We start from the raw sequence: 15,438 nt of genomic DNA, 5'->3' as shown, positions 1-15,438 counted from the left end.
CAAGAAGACCACTGAGACCCAGACATTCCGAAATGCAAAAGCAAGGCTAGGCTTTATTTAAGCGAGCTGCAACTCGGGCCTCATCCTACCCACCGACACAGCGGAGGTTAGGAGGGAGCCCCGAGCTGTGATTACACAGGGCTTATAAAGGCAAAGAACAAAGTTACAACAATCGGGTGTTCAAGCAAGCAAGATTAGGATACAGGTACAAATCTGATTGGCTCAGGGTTCGATTCTAGGGGTGGTCAGAGAACAATCAGGTGTTCAAGCAAGCAAGATTAGGATACAGGTACAAATCTGATTGGCTCAGGGTTCGATTCTAGGGGTGGTCAGAGTTAAGCATTCCCAGTGGTTAGAGTTCTAGACCTACTGGGCCCTAATGGGCTTGTCCTGGGTCTGCTCACAGGGCCTGCTTATCTCAGGTTCGCGTGGTAAAGTGGGGTTCGTGTGGTAAAATGGGGTTCACGTGGTAAAATGGGGCCTGACTTCAAAGTCTGGCACTTCACTACTATAGAGCCATCATAACAAAAACAGCCTGGTATTGGTATAAAAACAGACCTGAAGACCAATGGATTAGAATTGAAGATCCAGAAATAAAACCGCACTCTTACAGTCAGCTGATATTCGACAAAGGAGATAAAGACATACAATAGAATAAACAGAGCCTCTTCAACTACTGGTGCTGGGAGAACTGGGCAGCCATATGCAGAAAACTCAAGGTGGACCCTAGCCAATCACCATGCACCAAGATCAATTCAAATGGATCAAGGACCTCAACATCAGACCTGAATCCTTGAAACTACTGAAGGACAGAGTAGGAAAGACACCAGAACTTATAGGCACAGGAAGGAACTTCCTGAATAGAGTCCCAGGGGCACAACAGTTAGGGGAGAGACTCAACAAATGGGACTACTACAAATTAAAAAGTTTCTGCACACCTAAGGACATAGCCACCAAGATAGAAAGACAGCCAACCATATGGGAAAGGATCTTTACCAGCACAGCAACAGACAAAGGCCTAATATCTGTCATCTACAGAGAACTCAAAAAACTAAGCCCCTCCAAGCCCAGTAAACCAATTAGGAAATGGGCAAAGCAGCTAAAGAGAGACTTCACAAGAGAAGAGCTAAAAATGGCAAAGAAACATATGAGGAAATGTTCAACATCCCTGGCAATAAAGGAAATGCAAATATAACAACCCTGAGATACCACCTCACTCCAGTTAGAATGGCCTATACTCTGAACTCAGGCAACAACAAATGCTGGAGGGGGTGCGGGGAAAGAGGAACCCTTCTCTATTGTTGGTGGGAGTGCAAATTAGTACAACCACTTTGGAGAACAGTATGGAGGTTTCTCAAAAAGCTCAACATAGACCTACCCTATGACCCAGCCATACCACTCCTAGGCATCTATCCTGAACAACAGGTCCCGAGATATCAAAAAGACATTTGTACTTCCATGTTTATTGCTGCACAATTCACAATAGCCAAAATATGGAAACAACCCAGATGCCCCTCCACAGATGAATGGATCAAAAAAATATGGTACCTATACACAATGGAATATTACACAGTGATTAGAAATGGTGAAATATTGTTATTCGCAGGGAAATGGTCAGAACTTGAACAAATAATGTTGAGCCAGACAAGCCTAGAACACAGAAAACAAAGGGGCATGATCTCCCTGATATATGACTGTTAAGGAGGGGGAAGGGGAGACAGTAGAGACCAGGTCTGTGAAACCAAAAACTGCTTGTCAAATGGTATTTCCTACAGGTGTATGTCAGCGACCCTACATTATGTATCCAAAACCAAACAACTACTCAACATATAAAGGTCAAAAATAGACCTCTCAGTGGATCACAATAGCTCAAAAGCTATGTATGTACGTTCATATAAGACTATTGTTGACATATTGTCTACTGTCAACATTACATTTAAAGCCCTAGGCGAATTTTCTTTGGCATAGGCCACGTGTCTATTGTATATGTTCTTGGTACACTGTGTATTATATATATATGTCTACCTGACCTCGGGAAGGGAAAGAAAAACAGGGTGTAAGATATCACAAGAAATGTACACACTGCCCTACTATGTAACTATACCCCTGTGCACAACACCTTGTCAAAATTTTTTGTTTAATTAATAAATAAATTATAAAAAAATAAAATAAAAAGAGGTCTTGGGCTGGGAATATGGCCTAGTAGCAAGAGTGTTTGCCTTGTATACATGAAGCCCTGGGTTCCATTCCTCAGCACCATATGTATAGAAAACGGTCAGAAGTGGCACTGTGGCTCAAGAGGCAGAGTGCTAGCCTTGAGCAAAAAGAAGCCAGGGACAGTGCTCAGGCTCTGAGTTCAAGCCCCAGGAATGGCAAAAAAAAACCAAACAAACCCAAAGCAAAACAAAAAGAGGTTTTCATAGCTGGACTCCAGTGATGCACCCCTATAATTCTAGCTATTCAGGAAACTGAGATCTGAGGATCACAGTTCAAAGCCAGCCTGGACAGGAATGTCTGCGAAACTCTAATTGACAATTAAACACACACACACACACACACACACACACACACACACACACACACACACACACACACACACACACACCAAAAAGCGAGAAGAACTGTGGCTCAAGTAGTAGAGCACTAGCCTTGAACAACAACAAATCCCTCAAAGACAGCACCCTGGCCCTGAGTTCATGTCCAAGGACAGGCAAAAAAAGAGGTCTTCAGGCTGGGTGTTAGTGGCACATGCCTGTAATTCTAGCTACTCAGGAGTCTGAGACCTGTGGATTGCAGTTCAAAGCCAGCCCTGGCAGACAATTCCATGAGACTCTTATCTCCAATTAACCAGCAAAAAGCTGCAAATGGAGGTGTGGTCAAGTGGTAGAGAGTCAGCCTTGAGTAGGGGTGAAACCCTGACTTCAACTCCATAACCCCCCCGCCCCCAAACACACAAAGAGGTCTTTATATCAAAAGGTTGAAAACACTCATTTCATTTCACTCATTCTGCACACTCCTTTTCTAAATGCACAATAGAGGCTCCAGACTTGTGCAGGGCCACTCAGCTGGTTGTGTAGCAGATTCTGAGCCTTATGCCCCCATCCCCTGTGCCTGCCATTGCCCTGTCAGCAGCTGGCGGGGGAACAGGCTGTTCTGCACGGGCCGCACCTTCCTGAGGCAGGTCCTGACAGGAGACCCATGGCTGCTTTGCAATACTGGCCTGTGGCTCCCTCAGCAGCTGCATTCACCTCATCATCTGGGCCAGGGAGTCCAGAGTGGTTTTCTCTCTGCCTCCCAGTTCTTCATCCAGAGAAAAGAAAGTGTGTGTGTGTGTGTGTGTGTGTGTGTGTGTGTGTGTGTGAGAGAGAGAGAGAGAGAGAGAGAGAGAGAGAGAGAGAGAGAGAGAGAGAAGAAAAAAGAGCCCACACAGCCCACTCTTCTAGAATCTCTCTCTGCTAGCCGTGGGAGGATATCACCTGCTGGACTTTGACCTTTAGCAGGCTCAACTCTGCCTCCTGGCATTTCCCTCACCTCCTGCCTTCACCTTTGACTTGCCTGGTCCTGCCTTCAGCCTTGGCTCCAGGCCAGATCCTGATGATCTGTTGTGTACATCCAGCATCAAAACTGTCTGTCTCCTCGTCTAGCCAGCCAGATGTGAACTGACCCAGCCGTGCTATAGGAAGTCCCTTGGCAGCCGGGCTCCTGTTCTCTTCTGCATCCTCAGCACCCACCAGCCCCCCCCCCCACCGCCACCCCCTGTTGAAGGGCTGAATGCCTTGCTGTAATGGGGTATTGCTCATACCTCATCTTGACTAATTAGAGCAAAAGGAGGTGGTGATCCTGGGAGGACAAGTCTAAAGAATTGTGAGGGAAAACTTCCTTCCATACCCCCTAAGGGATTTCCTGTATTGTATTCAGACGAGCTATTGAGATCTGAAAGCAAAATGCCATCAATAAGATTTGGGTTGCAACCTGTCCAGACCAGATCAAGGAAAATGGGTGCTGAAAATCCAGAAAGAACTGCAGGATCAGGCCAAGTTTATTGAGTTAAGATAGGGAGTAAAACCACCTTCATTCGAAGATCCCTATTCAACACCATGTGTGTTAAGTTCCATGTGTGGTGACACCCAGAGACACGATGTGACATACTCCCTGCCCTCAAGGAAGACCAAGCTTGGAACTGCTATTTACAAAAGATTATGATGTATTGGGAAACAATAATAGCTGACATTTATTGCATGCTCACTGTATGTGGGACTCTTCACAAAGATATTGGCCCTATACTGTTTCATGTAATCATCATAGTATTCTTTGTTTTGTTTTGTCAGTCCTGGGGCTTGAACTCAGGGCCTGAGTACTGTCCCTGGCTTCTTTTTACTCAAGGATAGCACTTTACCACTTGAGCCACAGTGCTACTTCCGGCTTTTTCTATTTATGTGGTGCTGAGGAATTGAACCCAGGGCTTCATGTATATGCGGTGAGCACTTTACCACTAGGCCATATTCCCAACCCTCATCACAATATTCTTATCTCCACTTACAGATGGAGAAATAGAGGCACAGACAGGCTAAGCCCAAGGGCAAGCCATAAGCCACCTGGCTCTGACTACTATAAATCATGAAAAGATTAGCCACAGAAGAGGTTAGCAGATTCACTAGGTATCAATCACATAGGTGTTTTGAATCTTTGAATCTAGGATGAGAAGTCAAAAGTCAAGACTTTTTTTTGATGGTCATGGGGCTTCAACTCTGGGCCTGGGTACTGTCCCTGAGCTCTTCAGCTCAAGGCTAGCTCTCTACCACTAGAGCCACAGCACCACTTCCGGCCTTTTCTGTTTATGTGGTACTGAGGAATAGAACCCAGGGCTTCATGCAAGCTAGGCAAGCACTCTACCACTAAGCCACATTCCCAGCCAGGTCAAGACATTTTTTTTGGTTGGTCCTGGGCCTTGGACTCAGGGCCTGAGCACTGTCCCTGGCTTCTTTATGCTCAATGCTAGCACTCTACAACTTGAGCCACAGCACCACTTCTGGCCATTTTCTGTATATGTGGTGCTGGAGAATTGAACCCTCATGTATTCGAGGCAAGCACTCTTGCCACTAGGCCACATCCCCAGCTCTCCAGGTCAAGACTTTTTAAACTAATGATAGTGAGGGAGTTGCTGAAGAACACTTAGGAGAGTCTTCAGAAATTTTACATATATATTAGAGAAAGAATATAGTCAGGAAAGACTGAAGGCCATCCGGGCACCAAAGGCTCATGTCTGTCTATAATCCTAGTTACTGAGAAGGCTGAGATCCAAGGATCACAGTTAAAAGCCAGCCCAGGAAGGAAAGTCCATGAGACTCTTATCTCCAGTTAACTACCAGAAAACTGGAAGTGGCATTGAGGATCATGTGGTTGAGTGTTACCCTTGAGCAAAAAGAGCCCAGGGCCAGCACCCAGGTCCTAAATTCAAGTCCCATGACTGATAAAAAAACAAAACAAAAATCTGAAGGTCACTGTAGCAAGCAAAAAGCCAGAAGTGGAGCTGTAGTTCAAGTGGTAGAGCGCTATCCTTAAGCAAAAAGCAAAGTGAAAGCACCCAGAGTCTGAGTTCAAACCTTAGTATGGACAGACACACAGGTGTTAAATTGTGCAATCATTAATACAATGAATTTTAGAAAAATTTTATTTAAAGGAATATTTATATCATTTCCATAAATGGAAAGCAGGCATTATTTGCCATAAATGAAAAACAAAATAAAAACAAAGCAAAGAGGGCCGGGCAATATTATTAAATGTTCTCTAGCTGGTACTGCCTGTGGAGCATCTGAGTTTAAGACTTTTGTCTTCCTTTCCAAAACAAGGAAGTTGGTCAAAGAGTTGTTAAACATGCACCAGCTGAGACTCTCTATGTGGTATAGTCAGAAAAATAAAAGGAGAATTAAAAAGAACATCTCATTTTCATTTGTAAGTTAATATTATGTCCTCAAAGCCATCTAAAAACCATCTGTGTCTTCATCTCATATCTGTATCCTTCAGGAAATGACTGACTTCCCCAGCAGCCTACATCTAGGTAGTGGCAAACTGGGCTTAGAATGCCAAAATCATAACTTTTCTAGTGCTGTGTTCTTTCCATCCTATCACAGTCTTCTTTGCAATCATTACTTTATATTAGGTCAATGCCTGATGTGTATGCAAGGCAGCCCTGTTACAAATTTATAAAGCACACATTTTTACAGCTTGAAGGATCCTGAGAAACAACTTGATTCTACACATTTCATTTTATATATGAGAAAACCAATGAGTTTGTTCATTTGAGCAAGTTTACAATTGCCTGTCCGTTGCCTAACTGAAACATACAACTGATAATACAACAAGGATGAGCCCAGAATTACCAAGATCCTCCTCGAGTCTCAAGCTTAAATCAGTCTTCTGGACCTCTCAGCCCTGTCACCAGGTCCTGCCCTACTTTCAATCATACTCTTTAATTTGATCTGTCTTCGCCTCTTAAGAGTAGTTTCCCTTTGGCTCCAACTGCCAAGATGCCTTTCAGGATCACAGGTGTGAAAGGAATTAGATGGTGGGTTGAGGAGGTGTGTTATATGAGAAAGAAACCTGAGATTGTCAAGAGGTGTGGAGGGTCTGAGATTTCTGTCCTGCTTACAAGCTAATGAGTGAGCTTGCTGCAGTGTTATGGCAGGTGGGCAGAAGACACACAGCATCCGGCACATTAGAAGACCGGTCTTCTTTACTCATGGCAATAGCATTAGCAAGACTATGGATATTTGCTTGTGCTTCCTCCCTGAGTCCTAATTCTTAATGCAAAGAAGGCCAGGTGACACCTGAGTACACAGCAATGTATGTCCAGATCCCCAAAACATGAACAATCAGACTCTTAGGTACTATGACAGTAAACAACCTACACCTTCCTTTGGGAAAGAGTTTTCTCGTGTGTGTGTGTGTGTGTGTGTGTGTGTGTGTGTGTGTGTGTGTGTGTGTGTTTTCAAGAAAGGGGTTTGCCTGGGTAATGGTAGCTCATGCCTATAATCGTAGCTATTCAAGAGGTTGGGATCTGAGGATCATGGTTCAAAGCCATCCCAGGCAGGAAAGTCTGTGAGACTTTCCTGTGTGGCGCTGTGGCTCAAAGTGGTAGAACACTATCCTTGAGCAAAAAAGCTCAGAGTTAGTGCCTAGGCCCTAAGTTCAAGCCCCACAACCGACAGGCAGTCACTGATTCTTCCTAAGACATGTAGATTTGTGAGAGACCCATAAGGAACTGTCTCTCGAGTATTATATACATATGCAGAAAATGAGCTCACAGAATTATGAAGGCAAGGGATGGGGAAGAAGGGCACATGCAGAAGCCCAAGTTGACTGTTCTATCCTTTCTTATTGGTGCTGTTACAGAAAGAGCATTCGGAGGCATTTTGTCTCACTTTTCAATATATGTAGCTCTCAATTCACTGTCTTCACTGTGTTGAGATAATTTAAAGCATTCCTTTGCCTAACTGTAAGAAATCCGTAGAATCCCTGAATTCCACCGATAGGATAGGAATGCAGCCCTCTAACGGTTATCTGCTTCTTGGAGACAGTGTGTGTGCAGAGAGAACTCACGGTTGCTTCAGCACAGTTGCTTGGAGGCTATGCATGGCTCTCTTGTATGGTGGCCCTCCATACCTATGGTAATTATGGTAATGTTTGCTGGTCACTACAATGTAGATAAGACTGTAATCTAATCTGTCATTTGAAACCATGTCTAGATGGGCCACAAAACAGGCTTCATTTGTGACATACTGGGCTGCATCTCTGAAGCAGCTATTTTGTATTTATAACCAAAACCTAGGATACAAAGCTTTGGCTGTAAAGTTTAAGACTGCTAGTTCTGTTGTATTTATTTATTTATTTTTGGCCAGTCCTGGGCCTTGGACTCAGGGCCTGAGCACTGTCCCTGGCTTCTTCCCGCTCAAGGCTAGCACTCTGACACTTGAGCCACAGCGCCGCTTCTGGCCGTTTTCTGTATATGTGGTGCTGGGGAATCGAACCTAGGGCCTCGTGTATATGAGGCAGGCACTCTTGCCACTAGGCTATATCCCCAGCCCTAAGACTGCTAGTTCTGTTTTTCAAATTTAGAAGAGGAGGTAGCCTGGGACGAGAGTGAAAAAAATACCTCTGGCACCAAGCAGGACCTGGGATGTGGTGGTGACCAGGGGGACTCCACATAAGATGGGAGTTAGCCTACTGACAGGACTTAGGCAGGTGAGTCAGCCACACACCTTCCAGCTGAGGGCAAAGGGCAAAAGTTATGTCAAGAGAACAGGCAAAGCCCAGCAGCACTACAGGGCAAAGGCCATTCAAATGAGATAGCTGTAGTGATTCTAAAAGAGCGATATGGGGACGGTGGGCCTGACAGCTGATGTGGCAACTCTCTACTCAAGTATCCTATAAATATAATTAGCATTGGCCATCCAATGTGGCCCTTCTGGAGAATTCTATTTGGAATTGCAAAGTAGCAAAGAATAAATTAAGAGATATATGGAATTTTTTATACACACAATCCACAAATTACAGTTTCTATATGCAGATCCTGGGAAATACTGTGAAGAATTTCAATCACAAAGATCCTCAAAAGTTCCTTATGGATACTATATGTTACCAAAGGCCTGTTTCCTTGCTGAAACCCAGCAAGGACATTGCATGTAGATATCATCCAGGGCGGGAGGACTTCCTTTATTCCAAAAGAAGCCAAGGCCCTAAAGTAACCTCATGATGCCTAACCCGCTCGGCAGTAAGCCCAATGACACCGCCCACATTATGCTAAGGCTCATATCCCAGGACTCACATTTATTACTGGTAGAGGATTAAAAGAAGACTTCCTTCCCACTGTGCAATGAGCTCTGACCTTTGAGCTGTGCCTACCAATAAACATTCACTTGTCTCAAGTAGGGAAAAGCAACATGCAAGGTGATAGTACAAGACTTGGGCATTCCTGCCAACCTGGACTCCAGGAATGCTGTGCATAATGCCTTTGTTCTCATGTTTGTGCGATTTTTTTCTTTCTTTTCATTGTGAAAAGAATTATTCACAATTCTTGGGTGGTAGGATAGCATTGCTGGACTCCTTGGGTGGTCAATGAATATCCAGAACTTTTCACAGAATGCTGACAGTTGATTATGGTTATGATTGTGATCTTCTGCTAGGACTATCCTAGATGTGTACTAATTATTATCAGTGAGGGAAACCATAATGAGAATGGCTAAGAGACACATGAAGAAGTGCTCAATATCACTGGCCATAAAAGAAATGCAAATCAAAACAACATTGAGATTCCACCTCATCCCAGTAAGAATGTCCTCTATCAAGAAAATTAATAACAGATGCCGGAGAAGACGTGGCCAAAAAGGAACCCTACTACACTGTTGGTGGGAGTTCAAAGTTGCTTAACCACTCTGGAAAGCAGTGTGGAGGTTTCTCAAAAGGCTAAATATAGAACTCCCCTATGAACCAGCAGCCCCACTTTTGGGCATCTACTCAAAAGATTATCAGTCGGGGCTGGGAATATGGCTTGGTGGCAAGAGTGCTTGACTTGTATACATGAAGCCCTGGGTCCGATTCCCCAGCACCACATATATAGAAAATGTCCAGAAGTGGCGCTATGGCTCAAGTGGTAGAGTGCTAGCCTTGAGCAAAAAGAAGCCAGGGACAGTGCTCAGGCCGAGTCCAAGGCCCAGGACTGGCAAAAAAAAAAAAAGAGTATGAATAAGGCCACACTAAAGCCACCAGCACAACTATATTCATTGCAGCACAATTTGCCATTGCTAAAATATGGAACCAACCCAGATGCCCCTCAATAAATGAATGGATCAAGAAAATGTGGTACATATACACAATGGAATTCTATGCCTCTATTAGAAAGAATGTCACTGCCCATTTGTAAGGAAATGGAAGGACTTGGAAAAGTGAAGGAGCCAGACCCAGACTGTATTTTTAATACTATCTCAGAGTTGAGAACCGATGCCCAAACTGAATGTGTAATGCCTGTTACTCTGGAAATCACCTTGTGACTTGGCCTCCTGGGACTTTGCCTGACCCACCCAGCCTAGTTTCCTGCTCAAGTTCTCACATGAAAACTAGGGTTTACAATACACAGCACCAACACTTTGCAGAAAGCATCACATTTAGAAAATGTTCCTGCATTGTTTAATTCCCATGGCTTCTGTAACAAATTACCAGAAACTTGGTGGCTTACAACAATACAATTTTTTAAAATCTTACAGTTTTACAGGTCAGAAGCTCAACACAGAATCACTAGGTTTAAAGCAAGGTATTGGCAAGACTGTTCCTTTCTGGGGCTCCAAGGGAGAATTTGTTTCTTTGCCTTTGTTAGCTTCTAGAACCCGCACACATTTTTTTGGCTCTTAACCACTACTGCAACACTGCAGCTCTTCATTCATTCTTTCAGTTATATCTCCATCTGATCCTGCTTACTTTTTTTGCCTACCTTCTACTTTTGAAGATCTTTTCAATTACATCAGGCTCATCTCCATCAACCAGAAAAATCTCTTTATTTTAAAGTCAGCTAATTAGTAGCTTTAATTCCATAGGCAATCCCAATTTCCCCTTTGCCACATAATCTAACATGTCCACATATTCATTAGGAGGTGGATGTGCAGTAGAACATTGTTGTGCTTATCTCAGTCTCCTCTTGAATGTCATCAGAACTCTCCGAGGTTAGTAAAAGTTTATGTTGTCTATCTTCCCATATGGGCTGTGTAGAGGTCTTAAATCTTTTGTTTCTTTTGTTTTTACCCAGTCCTGGGGCTTGAACTCAGGGCCTGAGCACTGTCCCTAGCTTCTTTTTGCTCGAGGCTAGCGCTTTACCACTTGAACCACAGCTCCACTTCCAGCTTTTTCTGTTTATGTGGTATTGAGGAATCCAACCCAGGGCTTCATGCATGCAATGTAAGCACTCTACCATTAAGCCATATTCCCAGCCCTCAAATCCTTTGTACTACCTCTTTATGGTGAAGTCTATAACCTACCTGGTTCTCTTCATGAGCTGAGAGTTGGGGGAATTTATTATTATTGTTGTTGTTGTTGTTATCTTTAGGTAGTTATACAAAGGAATTGCAATTTGACAAAGCAGTTTATGAATACAGTGCATTTTGTTCAATGTCACCCCTTTCAACATTCACACTCATCCCTCTCTACCCCTTCCCTTACTCTTTTTCTTTTCTTTTTGCCAGCCCTGGGGCTTGGACTCAGGACCTGGGCACTGTCCATGAAATTTCTTTGCTCAAGGCTAGCACTCTACTACTAGAACCACAGCAGCACTTCTGGCCTTTTCTATTTATGCGGTACTGAGGAATTGAATCTAGGGCTTCATGCATGCTAAGCAAGCATTCTACCACTAAATGACATTCCCAGCACATCCCCCACTTTTTATTGCCAGTCCTGGGGCTTGAACTCAGGGCCTGGGTTCTGTCCCTGAGCCTCTTTGTGCTGAAGCTAACACTCTACTGCTTGATTCAGAGAGACACTTCCAGCTTTTTCTGAGTGGTTTATTGGAGATAAGGGTCTCATGGACTTTTCTTCCCAGGCTGGCTTCAAACAGGGATCTTCAGATCTTTGTCTCCTGAGTAGCTAGGATTACAGGCATGAGCCACCAGTGCTTTTCTCCCTCAATCTTAATTTTGTAGGATATACATTAGATTTTTCTCTGTATTTTTGCTGTCTTCTCTTCATTCACTCACCTACCCTTTTCCCCTTGACCCCACCATACCCCCTTTAAATACCTGCTTCCTGGTGTTTTATTTGGCTGAACTTTGATTTTGGCTTTCTAAAGAATTACACTATTTAAGATCTCCCTTGAATCTACCATATTTCAGTTAATACATTTGTATACAATGACATACCACCCAATGCATTTACTTATGAGTTTGTAAACTAAATCTAGCTTCCACACATAAAGGAAAATATGGAGAGTTGGGGGAATTTTTAACTGAAAGGCCAACTTAGGGGTTTTAGAATCATACAACATTCACTTAGAATCCTTTTAGTGGGTAAGTGATTTATTTGATGGATTCATATAGAACATTTATGTATAAGAGCTTTACAAATTAATTTTATTCTCCTGATATATTTTTCAAGGATATGCAATTGTTACCATTTCTATATTACAGATAATGAAACCAAGACAGAGAAAAGATAAATGGCATGTCTAAGGTCATGCAGTGTGTGGCAAAGATGGGATTTGAAGCCAGGCAGCGTATGGGAATTATAGAATCTTGTTCTTGACCACCATACCAAGCTACCTCAGTTTCTGCTTGCTGTTGTCATCCTCCCCCTTCTCTTCCTCCTCCTCCTCCTCCTCTCCTCCTCCTCCTCTCCTCCTCCTCCTCCTCCTCCTCCTCTTCCTCCTCCTCCTTCTCCGTGTGTGTGTGTGTGTGTGTGTGTGTGTGTGTGCGCGCGCACGTGCTGGTACTGAACTCAGGGTCTGGGTTCTATCCCTTAGCATTTTTTTTTCATTTTTGCTCAAGGCTAGAGATGTACCACTTGAGCCACAGCTCTACTTCTAACTATTTAGTGGCTAATTGGATATAACAATCTCATGGACTTCCTGTCTTGGCTGGCTTTAAATCTTCATTCTCAATTACAGGCATGAGTCCCTGGCACCCAGCTATCAATATCTTTAAGAGTTGTACAAAGGGGTTTCAATTGAACATGTTCTGCTTGCTTTTTAGAGCTCTGCTTGCTCTTTTAGAGCTTATGGCTCATTCTTCAGCAGGGTCATCCCCTTGTACCTTGTGTTATTTCCCTCTTGCAATTTGACCCTTATCTTCCCCTCCATTTTCACTGGTACAGATTCCTAATCCTTCATGAGCTTGCTGAAGTACCATCTTGTTCCACCAGCAGGTTGCTAACTTTCAGTTTTATGTCCATGCTAGAGAGAAAATATGGAGATTCAAGGGAGCAAGACAGAGCCTCTCGTGGCCTACTCAGGTTTGACCGCTGGGTTCACTTGACCTGGCAATCCCTGGGTTGGGTGTAAATCAGCCTTGGACAAAGCTTCCTTTCAGAATCACCAGTGTGGAGATGACTAAAAGCTCCCCTCTGTGCTCGGAGCAACACTTATTAGGTAATGTACCTTTCTGGCTTCCATCCTAGTCATGTAGAAGAGGAAAAAAGCATGACACACTTCTGATCCTTCCTTTTCTCCTCTTTCCCCTTCCTACCACCTACTAGGCAAGAAAAAGAGTGGGGCTTCAGCCCTGAGTGGCAGCCTGGCCTTACAGTTCTTTTTTTTTTTTTTTTTTTTTGCCAGTACTGGGCTGTACTCAAGGGCCTGAGCACTGTCCCTGGCTTCTTTTATGCTCAAGGCTAGCACTCTGCCCCTTGAGCCACAGTGCAACTTCGGGCCATTTTGTATATATGTGGTGCTGGGGAATCGAACCCAGGGCTTCATGTATATGAGGCAAGCACTCTTACCACTAGGCCATATTCCAGCCCAGCCTTGCAGTTCTGAGTGCCAGGGCTGCTGCTCTGTTAAGAAAGAACTTGGGCTGGGAATGTGGCTTAGTGGTAGAGTGCTTGCCTTAGCAGGCATGAAGCCCTGGGCTCGATTCCTCAGCACCACATAAACAGAAAAAGCCAGAAGTGGCACTGTGGCTTAAGTGGTAGAATGCTAGCCTAGAGCAAAAAGAAGCCAGGGACAGTGCTCAGGCCCTGAGTCATAGCCTCAGGACTGGCATAAAAAGAAAAAAGGAAAAAGAAAGAACTGAAGGAACTGAGCATGCCTATAATCCTAGCTACTCGGGAGGCTGAGATATGAGGATTCCAGCCCAGGCAGGAAAGTCCTGGAGACTCTATCTCCAATAAACCACTCAGAAAATGGGAAGTAGCACTGTGGCTCAAGTGGTAGAGTGCTAGCCTTGAGCTGAATCGCTCAGAGGCTGTGCCCAGCCCCAGAGTTTAAGCCCCACAACTGGTCCAAAAAAAGAAAGAACTCAAGGAGCTCAATGTTCTTATGTGGCCTTTAATTCACTACAGAAGAAGAATTTGGAAAACCTTTAAGCCATAGCTAATTTCTCATCTGTTTCATCACTCTAAATGGAGAATCTTCACACTCTTTGCCTAGATATAGAACATATATTTTACATTCTGGCCGCACAGAAATATACTGTACATACATATTATATACAACCAGAACAGATGCTACACTATACAATACTTAGTCTTACTCAAGACATCCTGATGATTTTAAATATATAAATAAATAAAACATAAATAAAATATGAGTCCGAGTGCTGGTTGCTCATGTGTGTAAGTAATTCTAGCTGCTCAGGAGGCTGAGATCTGAGGATCATGGTTTAAAGCTAGCCTGGCAGGAAAGTCTATGAGACTCTTATCTCTTATTAAACACTAGAAAATCAGAAGTGGTGCTTGTGGTTCAAAGTGGTAGAATGTTAGTCTTGAGTGAAAAAGCCAAGGACAGTGCCTAGGCCCTGAGTTCAAGCCCCACAACTCAAAAAACAAATATATATAATTATAATATATATATATATATATATATATTATATATATATTATATATGAAAATGCTGGATGAAAAAATGCCTGTGCTTGACACAACAGAAAAAAATAGTGTAGCACATATACCTAGCCTGGTATGGGAGAGCTCAGAACTTGACAGTGAACAAGTAGGGCTCAGAAGGAATTCCTGTAGATGCTAGTACATACCCCTCTTGCAGACAGTATCTAAATGCCTATCAAGAACCAGAGACATTAACCAGTTCTTCACCCTTGGTTTGTTCCCTCCATGAACCTACCTATTTGTATCCCTACCCTAAATTACATCCTCCACAATAATTTAATTGTGTAAAAAGTGTACAAACTTGAAATGTGGGGCATTTGGAGTTTTTGCAAAGCCAGACTCTAGGAAACATGCCTACTGCTGAACACTGGATGTGGTTTAGGTTAGCAAAGCAAATGACCTAACAAGGAATATATGTGCTGAGCCCAGTTCCTGGGAAATTAATAGATTCACGTTCTGGCACATTCACAATCTCACGAGTCATAGCAACCAGATGACAGCATAGCAACACAGCAGCTGCGGCCACTGCACAAGAAGAAAAAAATCAGAGCCTGGTATCCCCTGGAGGGGAAAACAGAAATGACCTGTACAACTGCCAGTTTTACTGCAAGGCTGGTTGAGGGGAGGGGATGGGGGTAGTCAGAAGCAGAAGCCTGTCCTCGTCAGGGTGGAAGAGAATGATGCCTCTCTAGCTTTTTAAAACTTTTTTTTTTAACCTTAAGAGTAAAATAATTGACTCCAGCCACAGAGGAAGTGATACTAAAAGACATCACACTGACAGCCTGTTCTCAGCCCTGCAGCAGTACAGAGATGATACTTATCAGAGAGACCGTGATTTGCTCTTGCAGGAGGATCTCAACTCTT

Source organism: Perognathus longimembris, chromosome 14, assembly GCF_023159225.1.
Source record: "Perognathus longimembris pacificus isolate PPM17 chromosome 14, ASM2315922v1, whole genome shotgun sequence".
Taxonomy (NCBI): Eukaryota; Metazoa; Chordata; class Mammalia; order Rodentia; family Heteromyidae; genus Perognathus; species Perognathus longimembris.
Note: the sequence above shows the minus strand (reverse complement) of the source record.